General features: G+C 40.5%; 1 protein-coding gene across 1 annotated transcript in view; it reads left to right on the top strand.

Annotated features, from left to right (window-relative positions):
• Positions 1–18202, top strand: part of LINGO1 (leucine rich repeat and Ig domain containing 1) — a 1562525-nt gene that overhangs the window by 923940 nt on the left and 620383 nt on the right. The window contains exon 2 of the mRNA XM_044077220.1: positions 6242–6337. The gene's annotated coding sequence lies outside the window, so the exon portion shown is untranslated. The remainder of the gene's footprint in view (positions 1–6241; positions 6338–18202) is intronic.

Raw genomic sequence — 18202 nt, 5'->3', positions numbered from 1 at the left:
AATAGCTGCAGGACCATTCTGGCTGGGGCTTTGGACCTGGGAAGTAAGGCTCGAACTTGATTTTGTATGGTTTGAATTCTGTCTGTAGGTAGATAGACCCGCATTTGGTTTGAGTCTATCTCTACCCCTATGAATCTTATTCTTTGAGATGGCCACAACACAGACTTTGGCCAATTGAAGGTGATTCCAAGGGAATTGCCCAGTGATATAGTGGTTTGTAGGCTCCGCAGAAGTAGATGCTTGGAGGTGGCAGTTACGAGCCAGTCGTCTAGGTACGGAAACACCTGGAATCCTAGACTTCTCAGGTGAGCAGTCACTACTGCCAAGCACTTGGTGAACACCCTGGGGGCTGTGGTGAGACCAAAGGGCAGCGCACGGAACTGAAAATGACTGCCTCCTAGGCTGAAGCGCAGATGTCTCCTGGACGCTTGATGTATCTTGATATGATAATACGCGTCCTTGAGATCTATGGAGCACATCCAAACACCCTTCTCCAGCAATGGGAGAATGGTTTGTAGAGTGACCATTCGGAACTTGGACTTTCTGACTGAACGGTTTAGGATGCTGAGGTCCAAAATGGGCCTCAAGTCCCCGGTCTTTGGCACCAAAAAGAATCTTGAGTAAGTCCCTAATCCGATCTGGTCTGCGGGGACCGGTTGGATGACTCCTTTTTGCAGCAGCTTTGAAACTTCTGAGGCTGCGGTATCCCATTGACTGGGTGGCGGGTCCGGGATTTTTTTGGACTGGGGGGGGTGAGAGAATGGGATGGAGTAACCTCCGGCTATAATCCGAAGCACCCATTGGTCCTGAGTGATCCCTTCCCAGGCCTTCAGGTGCTTCGAGAAACAACCCCCGACTGGCTCCGGAGCAGCACAGCTGGGCAATCCCTCAGGGACTATGAAAGGCTGAAGAGCCACGAAAGGACTCGCGGTCTCCAGTGTTGCGAGGGCCTCGGCCGCCTCTCGGACGGCGTCTTCCAGATGAATTTCCCCCTCCTCTGCCTCTGGAAGGGGAACTCCCCTGCTGAGAGGAGTAAGGCTTCTGAGATCTACGGAACCACATTTTCCCTCCTCTTTTAGCCTTGGGATAAGGCCGAAAGGGAGTGGAAAATCGTGCCCCTACGGCAGTGAGAGTCTTACCCTCCTGTTCAAAGCGGGTTAGTGTGTCTTTTACCTTGGGTCCAAACAGGGAGGACCCATTAAAGGGGGCGTCGGCAAATGAAGACTTAAAGGCCTCCGCGAAATGACACAGGCGGAGCCAGGCTTGTCTCCGTAGAGCAATGCCTGTACCCGCCGCTCTACTCGCTCCTTCGGCCGCATACGAAATGAGCCTCATGGACGAGTTCGAAATGGACGACATTGTAGCCAGCTGAGAGCCAACCGTCTGGGCCAGCTCCTCAGGCAGGCTACCCAAGAGGGTATCGGATAGCTCCTTAATCAGATCCCTCTGAAATCTGGTAAAGTGCGTCAGGTAGTTCAAGGACCTCGGTGTAAAGGCCGCTGAACTAAGGGTGCGCTTTCCGTACCGATCCATGCTCCTAGACTCCTTATTAGGAGGATGGACGGACGTAGAAGCCTCTGCTACATCTTGCTGGGTAGCAGATGCCACAACCAAAGCATCTACAGCCACACCTTTAGTAAGGAACTCTCTATCGGGGGGGGGGCCGAGAGAAATTTGTTCGGACGAGCAGGCACCGGTTCCACAGAGTCTGGGTGTTCCCACGCCCTTCGACAGATCAAATCCAGGAGCTCGTCGAAGGGCGGAGACACCCAGGAGGCGGAGGGCTGAGCCCCGAAGGCCTTCAGGAACACCGACTCATCAGCAGAGGGAGGTTTGGACTGCCAGCCGCCTCGCTGTTTTAGGGCTTCCAGGATGTCCGCAAAGGAGACATCCTCCGAGGACGACTTAGGGGACCCCTCTGCATCATCGAGATCGGTGTCGGATGTCAAAGACTCATCAGGGGAGTCAACGTGCTTCCTCTTGCACGACCTTTTCCTGGGGGGTTCTTCCGAAGAGGCTTCAGAAGGACCTCCAGGAGGGGGAGAAACCCCAGCGGGGTAACCTGAGGCCCTGGGGCTCCGCTGTCTAAAGACAGGGGGACTGCCAACGACCCAGTCTCCATATGCAGGGAGGTAGCTGGGGAAACCATGGAGGTAGCCAAGGAAGATTTGGCTAAAGCGCTCCTCATAGCCCTGAAGGCGGGACCACCAGAATCCTGGGAGGGTCCCACCTCCGTGGCCACGACAGTGGACGGTACCCCCGCCGCCGACGCACCAAGAGGGAGACTTGGGACCGAGAGCATCAATCCCGAAGCCTCCCCCCCAGGGCCGAAGGAAGAAGTCCGTGTACTGAACTCCGACCCAAGAGCCGGAGTTGGAGCAAGGGTCGGGCCCGACCCTAACACCTCCACAGGTTCCACCATCACCGGCTCCAATGGTGCTGAAGCTGTTGGAGGAGGAACCACAGCAGGGGAGTGGACCATCGGCTCCAAAGCCAAATGGGCTGGAGCCGAAACTAGCTTTTGGAACACCGGAGACTGGAAGAGTCGAAGGAGCACCCTGTCGATGTCCGAATCAGACATCTTGGATGACCTAGAGGATACCGATCGGGCCCGAACCGATTTCTCCATCGGCTCCGAAGGGCTCGGGGACCGGCTCCGAAAAGACTCAACAACTATCGGCTCCGAGGAAGATTTCAAAGAAACTTCCCTCGGTGCCGATAAGGACTTCGGCTCCGAGGGGGAAGAGTCTGAGCCGGTAACCCTGATCGGCTCCAATATCAGTGGAGCCGATGACGGTGACCCACCTCTCGATGCCCCAGACCTCGGCTCCGAAACCAGAGGGGTCGAGGCTGGAGGCATCGAGGCAGACCGTTCCGACCTCGGCTCCGAAGTCCGTGGAGCCAATGGAGAAGTCTGCTTGGATTTTTTAGCAGTCGGTTCCGACTGACTGGTCGGAGCTGATGCTTTCTTCTTTTTAGAAGGAGACGGAGAGGAAGACAACGCCTCTTCAAAAGAAGGCTTGATTAATCCCTTGAGGATTAATTTGTTTTTCCTCTCCTGGAGGACTCTTGAAGAGAACGCGTGGCACACACTGCACGACTCTTGCAAATGCTTAGCACTTAAGCAATAGACGCACGAGGCGTGGTCGTCCGTTATGGACATTTTGAAACCACACCTCGTGCATTTCTTAAACCCGGAGGGTTTGTGTTCTTTCGACATAACTGCTGCCAAAGAACCCACAACAGCGAAAACACACTAAGCCTTTAGTCAAAGACAGTTGAATACAACTTTAACAAAAATTATATATATAAATTATTTTATTTATTTATTTATTTATTTATTTTAAACACTAACAGCAAACAGTATACTGACAGAAAAAGGGTAAAAGATAGATAGAGGGAGTCAAGACCCTCTAATTTAAACGGGTACTTGACCCAAGAAATTACACAAACAGTAAAGTAACAGGGGAAGGCCCCTCTAACTGAAACGGGAAACCTTCCCTGACTAAAAATTTCACGAAATTAGTCACACAAATTCGCCAAACACACAAATATAATAACAATATATCAACAATAGCTGTTAAAACAGCTTTTGGGTTCAAGGAAAAGAAATTTGTGACAGGAAAAGCCTAATAACTAGTACTTAGCCCAGCCAATGTTGAGACCACGTCCAAGCTTGATAGCGGCAAACAAGATCTGGGGAATGAGTGGTGGTGCATCCTGGGATAAAGATAGCTCAGCCAATTAGAGGCCTCGCTCTATAGCATAAGCGTGCCGAGTCGGAGCAAACCCATCAGTCAGAATGTAGGCGAGATAGGATCACATAACATCACTTGTTTCCATAATAAGGGTCCAGGCTGTTCTTAAAAATATCTAAACTAGTACTTTTTTTAATGTAATTTAGTAGTCTGTTCCATGCATCAGCTACTCTGTCAGAGAACCAGTTAGTACACTTCCCATTCCTATAGGTTGTCTGATGATTCTCTAATACTTTTTGATAACCCCAAACATTCCTAGAGGTAGTTGTCTCCAAATGCCCTATATACCTGAATAAGATCTCCTCTTAGATATCTATAAGAAACACTATACAAGTTCAGATATTTTAGTCTTTCATAACTTAAATGTTCACATCCATAGATGCCCTTGGTATATTTCTACTGTACTCTTTCCAGTTTACTCATGCTTGTTTTCTTATAGGATTTCCATATTGTTTTTCCATATTCAAGGTTGGATCTAATGTAACTAACAAGCAATGACTTCATCATTTTTGATTTCCTACACTTTATAAATCTTTTTATACAACCTATAGTTCTGCAACTATCATTAGCCAATTGGTTGACATGATTAGAAAAACTCATAGCTGAATCTACCCATATACCCAGGTCCTTAAATGATTCTACAGTTTCAATCACTGTGTGCTGTATTAAATATTCACCATTCAATTTATGTCTCCCAAATCACATGTGCCTAGTTTTTGATGTATTCATCAGCATATTATAAACAGTGAATTCTGAAAGTTGCTGTCACAACATTAAAGCATTCTTTTGGGTGTGATTGCCTCACATCCCTCACTATGGAAGCTAAATGTGCTGCTTACTTTTAATAATTCTAAGACAGCTGTACCTTAGTATAATAACCCTTTTTCCCACTGTAGTGTGATCTAGGAGTTGGTATATATACATACATATATATATATATATACATATATATATATATAGATGGTGGGTGTGGGGGTGAAGCCCGGCACCTGTGTGGATTTGAAATACTGTGATGTGTGAGATGGGGAAGTTTTGGGCAACTAGTTACTTTCTTCATCTCACAATTTTGCTGAAGTGAACGTTTGATGGATTGATTTTGATGGTTAGCCGTTTGTTGTTTTTTACATTCTATGAATAACTGTAGACCCCTTTAAGCATAACCTGAATGAAAAGATGGGCAGTTGTTAATACATCCTGCATCTATCCTGGCTCCTCAAGCCTTCACTTGAAAGGGGATGAAACAATATATAAATCAGTCATGTCAATGGCTTCCATTGATTCAGGATATTGTGGCCAAGCAACTAATGGTCTTGTTAATCAATAGATTAGTATGAACCAATGGTCCTAAAAGATGGCTTATGCTTCCTGACAAGTAAACTTAAATTCTGTGTTATAAAACCTTGATTTGCTTAATTTAATGTTTCACAGGTGATTACTTGACTAATGGCACAACAGTCTTTGCTAGCCTAGCCAATAATACCCAGGATATGACAATATTATATCTTGATTCAACAGATATGGGATGGGGTAGTATCAGGGCAGTGGGTCTTTGGTTGTTGGAGCCCTGAGCCATTTTGTAGACTGCCTCTGTCCATAAGGGAATTGGGCAGTACTCCAGGAGTGAATTTATGTTCCCCATCCAGTTATACAAATTCTTTTTGGAGAGAGTGAGGGACATGTTCATTTTCTTTTCTGCATCCACAGTTGTCTTTAATTTGAATTAGGCAATATGCACTTTGACATCCATGATGCACAGATAAGAAATTTCCATTTACAAATATGTTTTTGAAAACTGAGTGAAATATGTATGAGTACATACATGTATGTGAGTGTGCTCTATCTTAAATGCACAGGCATTCTGTTTTCAGGGAAACACTTTAAAGCTAGGTATGTGATAGATTCGGTTCAGTTTGCAACTGTATGTTCTTCTGTTTATGGAATGGCGTGTATTTTGTGTTATTGAGTTATTTGGTAGTGGGAATCATTTTAGATGCATTTTGAACATACCTTGCACACTCTTGTTAGCTTTTTTTTTGGTGGGTTGATCGTTGGTTATTTCTGATCTAGTTTGATACAGGCAAACAGGAAAAAATGGAGATGCATAGTTCGATAGATAGATAGACAGATAGAAAGATAAATAGGTGGAGATGGATGAATAGATATATATAAACAGAGGGATCAACAGATAGACAGAAAATAGGCAGATAGATACATAGTTAAACAAACATGTGCCTGATGTATATAAGGCCTGTGTAAGAACATACTTTTGATTTCATTACTTATCCCTTCTTCGTCCAGGAAAAAGATCTGATTCATATAAAAATCATCTTGTATAATTAACCATTTTCAGTGCAGGTCCTATGATTCGGGTACTGAGTCTGAGAGGTCTATTATTCTTTAATTGTACACCAAATATGCTGCGTTGTTTCGTAATAATTGTCAAAGAATGTAAAATACATAATCTCTAATATGATCTTTTCAAGGAACAAACTGGGAAGCAAAGAAGGTAATAAGCGAGAGAATGCTAATAATGACATAGCACAGCTGGAACAAAAGGAGTAATCAAGTTGTACTTAGAGGTAAGGATTTTAACACCTTTAACAAATTCTTAAGGGTACTGTCGTAAGGATCTCATTTATAGTCCAGCTTAACGAAATGCAGGAACTTATGTGACATCTTTAAAATTGTATTGACAATCTGACTTTGAAAACATTTGGCATCTTTTTATCTAAATACATATATATCTCTGTCACCAGTATTAAGTAATAAGACATATGTGAGTCTGTTAACAAATGCTAGATAAGTACATTCCCCTGTTGCACCAGGAGGTTTGATTTCATATAACTACTTTCTTTGATATTATTTAATACAGGTATGTTCAAGGATTATTCCACTGTATGAAGAGATGATGATTCAGCTTTGAAAATGGGCATTTAGTGATGAGGTGCAAAACATGAGATGATAGCAAAGTAAATTTGGATTGTTGGAAATGTAGCTTCCTCTACAAGAAGAGGAAGGGAATTACTTCAGTGTCATTCGGGGGGTACTCAGCACCCAGCCTCACCTACATAATGTATCAAACACTGGCATCCTAGTTTAACCCAAAAATAGAACTGTTTATATTTATTAACAAATTTATTATTTATTTTGTATTTCTTATGTACACCTAAGCAGCTTGCTAGATACTGCATAATACAGACGAATATTCCAGAGTAGTATTATATGCATACTATTTGTGTTATACTTCTATCAGTATTACATTCAAACATGATTAGCATCTCTGTGCCTATCCATTATATTTCCATACTTTATGCAAATTCAACTTTGTGTATTTTAGTAATGAGAGAATATGTCTGATCAATTTAAGTATAATTAGCAAGTGTTCATTTTTTTCTTTGTTTAGTGGCATCTCAATATCATTAGAATCATTTTAGTTCGTTTATTGCTTGTGATGTATTTCATGCATGAACATCGCTTCTGTCTCAACCATATGTTACACATCTAAATTAATCCATTTTGATTTCTCTAGGCTTTAGTTAAAACCACAACCTGAAACGCATGTCATCTTATTAAATACCAGGAATGAGAGTTTAGTATGCTCACTTAATATCCTGCCTCCAAAGCATACTGACCCTATGGATATCTGTGCTTTATGCCATGGTTATATATTCTTTCTTACCTTTTGAGCTGAATGTTTTACCTGTTTTCTTCTTACTTATTGATGGAAGATGAAGTGGGCAGATGGGATTAAGACTTTGAATACTTCACATTTATCTTTTGGATTCATAGACTAATTCTCTAAATAAACACACTATTTTAAAATCAAGGATATGAGCTATATAGTCCTGCATTCCCCAGAATTGTTACTTTATTTTAAACAATGTTTTCATTTTTTTCTAAAAAATACTTTTAAACTATATTACAGCTGTTATAAAAAAATGTGCATTTCCTTGTAGCTTCACTTCTACAGTTTTGTTTTCATCTGCATCCTGTACCACATCTCTGCTGATGTTCACTCAATGTAAAAAAGACCAACACACTGTCACATTTTTCAGTATGTCCAGATCTCTTTTCTGAAAGCTTTACAGAAGTAAATGTGGCTGCATTTTTTACATTTCTGTTGATTGGAGCACTTCTGCATCTTATGTGATTGTTGCAGGAAAAAACAGACAGAAATAATACATTCTACGTCAAAAATTATGGTTCCTTGTTTGTTGTTTTACTAACCGAAAACATTTCACATAAAACAACACCATTTTAAGACATTAACTCAGCATGTCATACAAACCTACAGCTTAAAATACCTATAAGCTTTTTTTTTACATCATTACTACTTTGAACTTGCCTTAACATGATATTTGATGAACATGCTTTCTTTATAATGTTCATAGGTTCATAGGTTCATACTAGGCTATCTGCCCTAGGGCATTTATAAGCCTAGTCAGAGTGTGTTTGGCTTTCGCCACCCATTTTAAATTAATTTTGCTATGCCCTTTTTCGAGGTTAGTATACTGTGCCTCTGTCTAACAGTGACACAGAAGTGATACCCGGGGTAAACCTACGATCTCCCATCCACTTATCAAGATTCCTCTTGAAGAGAGTCAATGAGGGACTCTGCCTAACCTGGACTGGGATTTTATTCCAGAGTGAAGGGAGCCTCTGGGTTATGAATCTGTCCCTCCAGCATGTCCTATTTATTTCAGTGCTGAGGTTCAAGTCTCTCAAGTGCGTAACTCAATGGGATTTGGATTTTCTGAGGTGCAGCATGTCCATTAATTCCGGGTTGGACATGGCTTTATACGTCAGGCACAGATCGCCTCTGAGCAGGCGGTATGCCACTGAGTAGAGCTGGAGTTTCTTTAACCGGGCAGCATATAGCATCTGTTTGAGCCCTTTGATCCTCTTGGTGAGGTACTTTTGGGGTCTTTCCAGTTGCTGCAGGTGTCTGGTAAGGTACATCCCAAAAGGGGCATTGTACTCAATTATGGGCCTGATGAGGGATGAGTAAAGAGGCACGATGACCTCCCCTGATCTAGATGTGAATCCCTTCATGATTAGGTGGGCTATATAAAATGTTTTTCTAACCACTTTGGCCACGTGGTTGTCAAATGAGAAATTGCTATCAACTTTCTGATTATCCTTAGTGTCCTGTGCAATTTTTCTCTCGAAGCTAGCCTTAGACGATTTTATGAGTGCCCGTAGTTTTTTACTAATACTGATCAGAGATGCCTTCCCTTTTTGGGATTTTGCTCTATCATGTAGTAGCTTCCTCCTTCTATTGTATAGTTTGTTTATGGCTGGGGTCCACCAGACAGGACGTCTGCCTTTGGAGGATTGGGTCTTGGTTTTATTTGGGATTGCATGATTCATGCATTCCTGAAAGTGTTCATAGAATGCATTTATAAAGGATTCTGCGGTCTGGGCCATATTTTCCACAGGCTCGGGGGCTTTGAAGGAGTCCACCTCGGTTTTGAAGACTGTGAAATTTGCTTTACAGAAGTTTTTCACTGTGGTTTTCTGGGCAGGGGGTGGGGTCAGGATGGATATCCAGTGAGATTAGTTTATGGTCTGATCTTACCAATGAGGGATACACTTCTGGTCTGGAGCATAGAGTCGCAATGTTGTTGATGATCAGGTCCAGTATGTTTTCCCCTCTTGTGGGAGTGGTAACAAGTTGTTCCATAGCATTTGAGTTTATAAATTCTAGGAACCTTTGGGCTAGGGTGTTGGAGCTAGAGTAATGCTTCCAGTCTATGTTTGGGTAGTTGAAGTCATCCAATATAATGGTGTTTGGAGAGACCTTCACATTTTCCAGTGTTCTCAGGAAGGCCGAGTGGGGTTCCTGGGTTTGGGAGGGTGGTCTGTAGCAGGCTATAAACTGGAAGGCAGTTTTACCCACTGTTAGTTGCACATGGATAGTCTCTGATGCTTCGTGCTGTGCCACCAACCTGGAGGTGTGGATATCTTTGACGAATATTGATACTCCCCCTCCTTTTGTGGTTCGGTCCAAGTTTTGGGGCCGAAAAGCATGGTATGAGGTATAACCTGGTAGTGCTAGGGTGCTCTCGGGAGCCTTGAACCAGGTTTCTGTTACTGCACAGATATCGATGTTCTCCATCCTAAGGAGAGTTTCGAGTGCGTGCATCTTGAGGTTTAGACTTCTGGCATTGAGTAGCATTACTCTTAGTTTCTTATCCCTTGTGATACCTATGGAGGTGGGTTTGTCTTTTGAGCCTTGCCTGAAAAAGGCACTACGGGGGAAGCAAGAGCCTTTGCCAATATCCGAAAGCCCAGGGGTGACAGGTGCAAGCCATCCCTAGTGAAGCATCGTGGCTTGTCAAGCATGTCATCCCAGGCTGACAGGCATTGGATCCCCTTTGAATGACACCAATACTTACGCCAATTGTTGAAATTGATCATCTTGTCTTTATATTGTGGCATCATTCTTGGTGAGGGTAAGATGCTACTCAAGGTCAGGGTCATACCGACCTGGGCTACATGCTCAGAGAGCTCCTCTATGTCTCTTTTCATGTAGTCCAGGGAAGTACGTCTCAGGTCATTCACACCAGCATGGACAATGACCGAGTCATATTTGTACTTGCCTTGGAGTGACCTGAGTGCTTGTGTTATGTGGCAGATCCTAGAGCCCGACAGGCAGCTCACCGTGATCTTCTCCTTGTTCAGCCTGGTGAGCGGGACTTCAGTGTGCCTGACGATAGAGTCACCTATTACAAGTGTATCAGGTGTGTTGTTTAGCATTAAGGGCTGTGACTGTTCGGCACACTGGCTTTGTGAGCTATGTGTTGCACGTGTTTTGTTTTGGGGTAGCGGTTGCTTGGGTGTCTGCTTTGGAGGTCTCTGCTGCTTAGGCAGATTTTTATTTAGAGCCTCCGAGTATGTTTTTGTGTGTTTATGTGTTTGGTTTGCTGTCGTGGTAGGTCTATGTGAGACTGGAATTGTAGTGAGTGTGGTGTCCTTCTCCTCCTGACTGGTTATGCCAGTACTGAGTTGAGAGAGCTTAGCCTCCAGTTTGGCTATATGGTTGCATCTCTCACATGTGTTGGAATTTGTTGGGAGGAGGAGAGGGTTGTCTGTGTACATGAGGCAGTTGTAACATTGCCTCAAGATTCCCAGATTCTCCAGCTGGACCGGAGAGGAACTTGACAACTGACCTTTGGACATGCTAGAATAGTATTGGGAATTCCTTTATAATTGAAAAAAAAGGGCCAATTGGGAAAAAGGGCCAATGGGGAACAAGGTACTCAAGGGGAGTTTGTGAGGGTGTAGTGCTTTTAATTTTTTAGTGCTGACTTATATAATTGCTTTAGTGAGCAAGTGCCAGGTAACTTAAATGCAATGTGTTACAGGTAACTTAAATGCAAAAACGACAAACAGTAACTTTATTTCAAGTGAAACAAGGAAATAAGTACAGTAAGCAATGCAGATATCACTAGGGATCCACAGAAGCACTGAAAAGCCGAGTTTTAGGTGGAATTAGCGTTTCAGGGAAATAACAAGCAAACAAACAACAAACATACAAACAAAGCTAGATTCAGCAGGCCTGGATCTAGTCTATGCTACAACAAACAAGGTGTACCAATTTCAGTAAGAAGCAGTTCAAATATGCAGGAACTATAAGCCTTTAACCAGAAATTCCCCAGCTCAGAAGGGCAGAGTCCAGCCTCTCCTCTCACAAGAGTGCAGAGCATGAACCCTCTTAATGTAAAATAACTGGCCTGAAGCCCAAGTGCTTAAACCAGAATTAATACACTTTTAGAATAACAGACACTGAGCCCTTAATCAGCAGTTCCCAACTTCGAAGGATGTACGCTACCTGTTCTGCCACTACAGTGCAGACCACAAACCTTCTTAATGTAAAACAACTGGTTTGAAGCCCAAATGCTTAAACTAAAAGGCTTAGAATGAGTTACACCAAGCAGTAATAAATACAATTGAGTACTATTAAGATGACGCAAAAGCAACATAAAGTAGGAAGAAACACAAATACAGTAAAAGCAGAAATTTTTTTTTTCTTCAATAATCTTTTTGTTATTCAATAATCCCTGAAAGTTAGTCATCAGTTTCCAGCTTATATCTTGATTTTAATTTTATAATCAGTTTCTGTTATTTCCAATCACTTTAGTGAAATCATTGAATCTGAAATGGACAGCCTCATTTCATAAAAACAATAATAATAGATGCCTTGTGGCACATGTCCAGCAAAAAAAAAAAAAAAGGAGATTTATATGGACTAATCAAGAATGCCTTTGTTCCTGGTATGGCTGATTCCACATTGCCAAATTGTAGAATAGTCACAAAATAGATTTTCTGAACTTTTGCATGTCAGTATTGTAAGTCTCAGATAATAAAATACAGCAACTATAGGCCTTTGGTCATTGTAGCACTTCGCAAGGGCAATACAACTATTCATATACATATGAATAAACATATATATCATAAAGTAAAATAGTCAGTTCCAAGATAAACTACGCTCCACAACACATAACATTTCCAAAATACACAAAATAGGAGCATGAACCACATAAAGGGATAACCTTATTTACTCTATCAAACAAATGAGCTCTTTCATACAGACATAGTTAATGGAATTTTACAAGTTTGGCAAAGATTAATCACAGCTTATTGTTAGCTAATACAAAATTAATGTTATATACTTCTGATGTTTGCCCTTCATTTACTGAAAACATATTTTATAGTTCAGTGGATAAAAGAGAAAAGAAAACCTCAGTTGGATCTGACAACATTCCTTGAATTTTCCTTTATAAAATCCATTGGGCTTTAATCCCCATCTTATATCATATCTTTAATGGACTATTATTTAAGTTTTTTTCTCTGTATCTTGGAAACAGTCTTCCATAACTCCAAAATTAAAAAGGGTAATAAACTTTATGTCAAAAACTATACACCAGTTAACTTGACAGTTTTATTAAGCAAGTGTTTTGAAGGATGATTCATCTCATCAACATCCCAAATAAAGCCCTAGGACCAGATTCAATAAAGCCTGCAGTAAGTGTACATGATTAGTATTCAAGAACTTCTTTATCACATTTTTGAGCTTTCTACTCACTCTGAAGATTACACTAAGGGTACATGTAGTCTGTACTTTGTGATAACCTTTATGAATTCCCGTCAGTATTTAAAGCTGCAAGAATATCAGTAGGAAAAGTAAAATTAGGAGGAAGAAGGTGTAACTTATGTCTGTGCTGTCTGGTCACTCATAACAGTATACAGTTAGTATACATTTAGTCTAGGCATTATTGAATCCCAGGGCTAATATATTTACCTTGGTCAACATGGCTTTTCTGCTGAGAGGTCAGCTTTAACTAATCTTACTGAGTTTTAAGATGAGGCAGCATTGCTACTGACAGCAATTAACAGCTGGTTTTGCATATATGGGTCTCGTAATGCCCCTCCCACATTTACTAAATGTAGATTACCAACTGATTTATGAGTCCTACTCAGGGTATTAAAGTCAGAACATCAAATCTGTGTATTTGCTGGTTCCACAAGATGTTCTCCACGGATCTGTACCTGAGCATTTATTATTTAACTTCATTTTTCTTTCCATGGCTCCCTGGAACAATTTATTTTAGATACATAAATATGCAGATGCTGCAAAGTTGGTTTTACTGCTGTTCTAACAGTGAAATTGATGCTACACATTTTTTGTCTCAATTTACAAGTTGATCTGAATATAATGGTCTGGAATTCAATATTAGTAAGTGTCAAGTGATGGACTTTGACATGCCTATAGTAAATAAACCACTTTTTAAATGGTGTTAATCTTAAGGTAGTCAATGTGTACCAAGATCTTGGTGTTACCATTACAAATAAGTTATATTTTGAAAATCCTGTGAAGAATATCATATCAAGAGCTATGAGGAATTTGGGATTCTTATTGAAATCGATTTCATTAAGGAATGATCAATATATTGTTCAGTTATTCATTACTCATGTAAGATCTGTACTTGAGTATTTAAATTCCTTTTGTGTATATATGCATAAACAATCAGAAAATCTGGGGTCTGTGCAGACGATATTTACTAGATGTATGCCTGCCATTAAGCATTTCAATTATACAAACAGATTAATTTCTTTACATTGCACTATAGACATTTCAGGATTAAGACAATTTTAGCTTATAAAGTCTTTGATGATGAATCACTAAAAGTTTGTTTTTTAAATCTGAATTTGAATTCAAATACACTGAGTTATAAATATAATAATTTCATTAGCATTATACTTCTCAACCTCTTAGTGCAATAAATCTGGACAAAGCCTAAAATATTTGGGAGACAAGTGGCCAAAAATAGGGACAGATTTTAAAAACCTCTCTTATAAAAATACAAAGTTGTTAGAAAGACAAGTTTACATTTTCTGAAGGATATGAAGTTTTAAATTCAAATACATGTTATTTTGTGAATGAAATCCTCAGTGATTTGCCAGAAAATCACAAATTTTATGAGGAACAGATCAAAAACATGAGGCAAAAATGTGGACAGTTGATAGGTATGGGTAACATTGATGTAACTTTATTACTCATTTCATCCCAAGGTTGTGGAATTGGATGTCAACTCATTTTAATTTTTGAAAATAATTTGGATGCCTGGATGGGCTCTGAAAATAATATTCGATATATTATGTAATGCTTTTCATCAGCATTAGCACCTAAAACTCTGGACTGTATAATTTATTAACTTAGGAAATGCTATATCTTTGTTAACAATAGTTTTCCTGTTATATGATTCAAATTCATACCAATTATTAAACACATGTACACACAAACACGCACATGTCCACATATATCAATACATACAATTACAGTGGGCTCCACCAAAATACAGAATCGTATCTGCAGAACTAATAGAAAAGATGTGCTTCTGGGATACCCACCACATTCATATTTACACTAAGAAAACATACAGCAAGTTTGCCTTGGTCAAGCCACAATCACCCCTATTGACAGAAGGTTAATTTTACAAACAAAAAGCAACTTTTAGGACAAGTTTAATAGGATACACACACACACACACACACACACACACACACACACACACGCGTGCACATGCACACACACTCACTCACTTACACACACACACACACACATGCGCGCGTGCACATGCACACACACACACTCACTTACACACACACACACACACACACACACACACACACACACACACACACACACAGACACACGTGCACACACACAGACAGACACACACATGCACAGACACACACACACACACGAATGCATACACACACACACACACACATACACACACACACACACACACACACACACACACACACACACACACACACGCACACACACGCAGACACACGCAGACACACACACACACACAGCATGGAAAATGCAAAGCATTTATTATGAAGGTACCAGTAGTTATACACCATGGACGTCTGTACTACTCATGTCATTTCCATGTGACAAACTCCACATCCAGCTTCTGAAAAATATTAGTTGACATGAAAAGGCTGAGGTCTGAAGGATTACTTTCACCTTACTGGGCTATAGGCTATATCAACAATGACTTCTACACAAAAGTGGTATCTTTCATGTGATTTACCATTGGAAAAACCTATACATAACTGACATTACACATAAGGCTGAGTAGACTGCTCAAGTGCATTTTAGCTTCTACTTGTCCTCCATCACTACCTAGCTTCTCACCCTTTCTCACCTGTCCCATTCCATCCTCATATTGTATATGGATTGCCTGTTATATATGCTGTTATAACACAGAAGGACATTCAATTGGAGATGCCGCATGTCTTGCAATAGGCAGGCACATTCACTGTCATATGTGTTGCCTATTATCGGAATCCATTGAAAATATACCTGATCAAGTACAGCCCCAGTGATACTTTTTCTTTTATTTATGTGCTTGCATTTGCTGATCAGGTTGATTTGTTTTTTATTCATTGATTAATTTATTTATTATGAGCTGTTTAATTCCTTTTGAGTTATGACCTATTTTCAGAAGACCTGTGCTAGTATTTACATAGACAATTGGAGCTCTCTGCAAATTCTCTGTATCATCATATATTAAAACAGAGCAACATGCTGGTACTACTTAATGACCCAAACCCTTTCTGAAATGGGTAGTTGAGTTAATTAACCTGTACACTTAACAGATAAAAGCAAAAATAAATGGAAAAATAAGCTTGAACAAGACCCTGGAAGTTTCTTTTCATGGGGCATTATATGGTGGTCCCTTCCAAGAAGTGATATTAGAGACAGTATTGGACAATGCAGAACCATGCAAGAATGAGTAGTTTGAAAGTATATTGTTATAAGTCTATGGATGATGTTAATACTGGTTTGTCACTGGAACAAGTACTATTAGATACAGTAACAATGTCAGATGTTACTGTGTCTGATGCTGAATGTGATAGAGACATCTGTGCTTGAATGCGCAGATGATAGGAGTTTAGAACAGTTCGATATAGATGTCACTAAGGTTCTTCACAAATAATCTGAGATGTTTGATCAGACATTAGATACTTGACTGAGTAAGGAAAGATGGGTGAACCATCAACTCAAGTAGTTAGTCGATTGACTTGATATTAGAAGACATACATGCAGACTCATGGTCAGAGATCTCTTAATTAGTAAAACACAATATATGAAAAAATGCAAACTGAAACATATATCTGTTCTCAAGAATTATATCCTATAGTTCAACAATGAGCTATAGCTGACATTTGACTCAAGTAAAGCTACCTCATTATCAGCTGCTGAGCACAGACTCAAATAATTGCATGGTTGTAAACAGAAAATGTTTTATAACCTAAAGTTCATGCAAAATATGCTAGGTGTGCCATCTTTAGCTAGTTAAAACTGAGCCACAGCTCAAATGACATATCATTAATATGAAAAGGTAGTTACTATACACACAGATGGAGGATAGTCTCATTGTATTCAACATATGTATAATTAAAGCACTACCATTCTATATCAAATATTCATATAGATATTAATATTTATCGAGGCACTGGCTAAACAACTTTCTTATAGCCAACTGACACATCTCAAAATTTCAGTTTGACTTCATAGATGTGAGGCAGACTAAAGACATCAATACTTTCTTAAAGTTAATCTCATGTCATAATATGAGAACCAGTAATAAGTATGGGTGTACACAATGCATATCAGAAAAATCATGTGTTTAAGTGCATACCACTTTCTATTTGATGTCTTAATGGAATCTACCTTCCCAGATAGTTATATTGAAATTATGAAGGTTCATATGGTACGCTCTTCACTTTCATATTGATTTTTGACAGATTTCCCATTTTGGTAAGACCTCTACAGGTACTAGGAAGGGATGCTCCCTGTCACCCTATCTCTTTCTTTTCTAAACCTTTGTTTTGTATAATCCTTCAGGACCCCATATTACTAGAAATTAACCTTTGTCACACAGACATTAACATTATTTTGTTTATAGGTGGCATCTGTATGTGCTTTCAAAATCCAAATAAATATATTCCTCAGTTACTATAAGTAATCAAAATTTATATCAGAGCACCAAATTATAAGATGTTTTTCGTGTTTCACTGTTGCAGTCATTACATTTGGGGTAATCTGCTGGCAGGTTGCCCTCAGTCGGCCTGATTAACAAAGTCTTGGGTCCTGCGTCGGTTGCTGTCCCTTCTTCCATGACATCAGGTCATCAGGAGTATAAAACATGCAGCCGACGCCATTACATCAGTCTTTCTTGCCACGTGGTGCCTGAAGCAGAAGCAGTTCACAAGTGCCGGTCGGCCGACTCCTGAAATTTTCGTTTTCGAGTTTCAGAACCGAAGTCTTCAACTAAAAGCTAAGTACCCTGTTGGGAAAACTTTTTCTTGCTCCTTACTGATGTCAGTAAAAGTTAATAAATGCATTACTTGTGTGAAGCAAATACCTCATAAGGATTTTCATTTGTACTGTATTCCTTGCTTAGGCCCTGACCACAACGTGCCTTGCTGTCGGTTTTGTGCTAAATTTAATCAACGCATGATTAAACGTCGGTATACTTTTGCTTCTAAATATTTTGGCTCAAGATTTAACTATCCAGAAATGTCATCAGTTAGCAATCTGACTATCAGAATACCTAAAAAATGCAAAAAAAAAAAACAGAGACAGACCATCGAGGTCCAAAACCGATGGCAACGCTTCTCCTACGCTAGTCGTCGGTTTACCGGTACTCAGTGAGGCGCTTTCCCAGCCCCTGGTACCCATTACTTCTGATTCACAGGCCTCTACTGAGACCCATTCGGAGTCCAGTATGCTGTGAGATGCTTCAATTATGGTACCTGTGGATGTCTCTACCTTAGATGGGTCCAGAGCCGCTGTGCAGGCACCGGCTTCTGAGGGTGTTTTCAGGCCTACAGATTTATATATTAGACTGACGCCA

Source organism: Protopterus annectens, chromosome 7.part0 (genome assembly GCF_019279795.1).
Source record: "Protopterus annectens isolate FY-2018-M chromosome 7.part0, PAN1.0, whole genome shotgun sequence".
Taxonomy (NCBI): domain Eukaryota; kingdom Metazoa; phylum Chordata; order Ceratodontiformes; family Protopteridae; genus Protopterus; species Protopterus annectens.
The sequence above is the reverse complement of the archived record's forward strand: the minus strand, read 5'-3'. Positions and strand labels throughout refer to the sequence as shown.